At 35.8% G+C, this 3,943-nt stretch overlaps 1 pseudogene; it reads left to right on the forward strand.

Annotated features, from left to right (window-relative positions):
* Positions 1 to 235: 235 nt before the first annotated feature.
* The window catches only part of LOC101578023, an 18,119-nt pseudogene continuing 14,411 nt past the window's right edge, over positions 236 to 3,943 (forward strand).

A 3,943-nucleotide genomic window follows, 5' to 3' on the forward strand; every position in this document is an offset into this window, starting at 1 on the left:
TGCAATTATAAAGATGTGTATAATATAAGAAAGTAGGAAATCAAAGAACCATTATCCAGCATAGGAAGAAGTGTGTTGATATATCTCATATCTTAGGGCAGATAGAAGCAGAGGGTTATATTTTTAAGTGATGGCTAAGCTGTTGTAAAACAAGGAGATAATTTGCCAAGGGGAGAATGGGAGAGGGTTTGAGACAAAGTGAATGAACAAAAGGCATAGAAGTAAGAAAATCAATATGGAGTATGAAGAGAACTTCAGATACTACTGGAGGATAAAATTGAAGAAGACAAAGAGTTGTGAGGCTGAAGAGGTAGCCAAAGGAGGGTCTTGTATGCCTTGTTAAGGATCTAAATCTTCTTGGCTAGAAGACTGTGTTAAGTGTATATGCGTTCCTATGACATAATACCTGATGTTGCATACTTTATTAAGAAAAGACATTTTTTAGCTTATGATTCTGAAGGTTGTAGGGCACAGCTGTGACATCTTAGCTCTGGTGAGGACTTTCTGGAATCACAATGTGTTAGAAAGCATATGTTGAGAGCATGTGCAAGAAGGAGAGATAACATGGCAATAAAAGAATCAAGAGGCTGGCAAAGGACTAGCTTGTTCATTCTTATAATAACTTATTATTGCAAGATTCATCAAATCTATAAGGCTAGTACTTATGGGAACAGTGTCCCTATGACCTAGCTACTTTCTACTAGGCCCTAGCTCTTAAAATCCTACTACTTCAGCACTATCACACTGGAAACCAATTTCTAGCACATGAAACTGTGGAAGATGAATGCAGACAATATTCAAGCCCTATAAGCCTCTATTGAAGGAGTTAACATAATCATGATTGGATTTTATATTTTAGACTTATCATTATGAGGAGGGTCTGCTAGAAACATTTGGAAGAGACAATATGAGAGACAGAACAACCAGTTAGAAGGCAGAGGTGATGAGTCGTATAACTACAACACTGAGAATAAAGAGAGGAAAACCAGGTTAAAGAAACTTCTAGGAAGCAAATTTATGGAACATGGAGACCTTGAGATGTCACAAATGAGAGAAAAATGTTATTATGGTTGAAAGGGTATTAGCAGTACTCACTGACATAAATCTCTAACAAGTCAATGAGAAGTGTGGGCAGGAATAAAGCAATGAACAAGTTAGATGGAAATGATATTAATACTACTAAAGATCTATAACCTTCAGGTTAAATGGACAATTAACACTTTCAAGAAATCCAAACATGAAATAAATCAGTCTCCAATTCCACAACATGGTTATTTATTTTATACCATATATACATATATCTCCTAATATTTTATACATTGTGTTTTGTGTTTTGACAATTCCTACTTGAAAATTCTCAGATTATTTCATCTTACAATTTAAAGAATAAATGGATGCAATCAGATGTGAAATCCTTAATCTACAAATGGATCTGCACTCACTCACTTGTTTCAACATATCTCTTATCTTAGGGCATTGCTTTAGGATGTTCTTTAAATTTTGTCCACTCCAGGATTTGCGCTGATGTTAGCTCTATCAATTATCCTCTTTATTCATCATTACCCTCAAAGTGTCCCTAAAGAAAACAAAACAAAAATGTTCCTATGGAAACTGAAAATGTGTGACCCAGGCCTCCAAACAATGTTCCCATCTGCTGTGTTCTCAAATCCTTTCCTGTATTTGCTTCTCTGCCCTGTGCTCCAAGTCTTCTCTACTTTCTGACCATTTCTAGAGTCATGGCACTCCTCTAATAGATGACTTTAGCTTGAGGAATTCCCAATGGCTGTGGTGAACCTTCTTTAGGCTATACAATAGACTTCAGAACATTTACTTATAACTTTTCTTCCTTTTCTCTTACTGTGGAAAATTCTAGCTTTTTCTAGATCCCTTTCCCATTTTCTTACACAGGTGTTTATAATAATAAAAATGTCTTCACATAGTCTAATCCCATCCTGATGTGTGATTTTATTTTTTTATTATTAATTTTTTTTAACTTTTGGCAGGATTTCATTTTTTTGCCATAGTTTTATTGATAAACAAATAGCAATGAGACAGTTTCAAATCAAATCGGTAGGACACGTTCAATAATTAACACACTGCATACATTCTTCACAGTGATTAATTGCTGTACAAGATGCAGACATGATATCCTATTTACAAACAACATTAGAACAAAGCATTCTATTCATTTACTGAATGTAACTATATATCTATCCTAACAACTTTGAATGCACAGATAAAAAATGGACATTCATCTGTATACCCTTTTTCTTTTGTTAAGTTCCACTATTTGAATATTATAGGTGTGTAAACTCAGCAAAATATTCTAAAAGAGTCCAGTAGCCCATAATAGTATTGGGTCTTCTGCTTAACTGGCAATGTCAGAAATTGTTGACCTGAGTCCCCCACAGCTCAACATAACAGCATGGCTTTATTTCTTATATTTCGTTTTTATACTTTTCTTCTGGATGGTTAAGACCAAGGTAAAGCAGGACATATGCAACAAGAGTTGTAGCTTTTAGGTCTGATAAGGTCAGTGAAATCCCCTCAGGATTTATCCTGAGATCCTGTACCTCAGATTGTAGAACCTTTGTCAGTGTCAGCCATGTGGATGAGTCACGGCCAATGCTTGGCCAATGCTTGGCCAATGTGCTCTCTGTGAAAGCCTGGGAGAATGTTTTCTCTCCAGGTGACTCTCCTTAGGCACACTCTACATCATCGATCAATTTCCTCTTTGGTCCCATAATCTCCTTGATCAGAAAATTTGGGACACTACTGAGTTATAAGACGTTACAGTACAAGTTCTCATATGTCCTGAGTCTTAATTGACCTTGGAAGGCTAGGGCCAAAATGTTGGCTTTCCTTGCAGCCCTCCTTTTTCTCTCATTTTGGTCTGCAAACTTAAGTTGTTAACCATCTAGAAAATAAGCTTGTTATTATCGAACAACTTAGGCTGTTAAGCTTAACCTCACTATCTGTCTGCATATCAAACATCTTATGCATAATATGGAACAGGTATTTTTCATCAAATATTAATATGTTAAGCTTTAAGTCCCTACAGAATATGATAAAAATCTTTTAAAAATTAGAATATATTTTAAAAATAGGCATAAAGAATTATATACTTCTCATGTTTGCACATAAGTCCAAAAATCTCACCATATACAACCTTGAAGCAGTACAGTCCCACAATATTCCTTTTCCTGTCTCCTGCTTTCCTTCTCCACCCCCTTCTTCTTGAACAATTATCTACCTGAGAGAAATCATAGCAGCAACTGTCAAGTCAAGACAAGCAGCCTATGTTCAGTAGACCCGAATGACAGGCACTCCAAGCATGAAACTACTATTACAAATTATCATCTGGAGTGCAGTAGCTTAGTTCACAGGTATCAGTATATACAGTTAGTCAGGGTGAGAATCTTTCCAAATAACTGCTGGACTAAAAAATCTTCTGAAGATTCGCAGATCATTGCCTTGCTCATCTTCTACATATAACTGTATGGCTTGATGTTGTCATGTTTCCTAGCTCTTCTCCTTTCCCTCTCTTGATGTGTTAGTCATTGAGATCCTGCTTTCCTTTTACTTGTATACCTTTCTATTTGTATTTCTTCTTTTGAGTTCTTATACTAGGGAGACTATACAATATTTACACATGTGTGTCTGGTTTACTTCACATATGAGTATATGTTTAAGTGTCATCCACTTCAATATAAAGACTTCGAGCTTATCATTCTTAATAGCTGAATAATACTCCATTGTGTAAAAATACCACATCTTTTTCAACCATTCCTCAGGTAATGGGCATCTTGGTTGTTTACAAGATTTGGCTATCACAAATTGTGCTGCTATAAACATAGGCAAACATATATCCCTATGATATGATGTTTTCAGATCCTCTGGGAAAATTCTCAGTAGAGGAATAGCTGGTTTAAAGGGGATTTCC

The sequence above is a fragment of the Octodon degus genome, unplaced genomic scaffold (genome assembly GCF_000260255.1).
Source record: "Octodon degus isolate 3935 unplaced genomic scaffold, OctDeg1.0 scaffold00103, whole genome shotgun sequence".
NCBI classification, from domain to species: Eukaryota; Metazoa; Chordata; class Mammalia; order Rodentia; family Octodontidae; genus Octodon; species Octodon degus.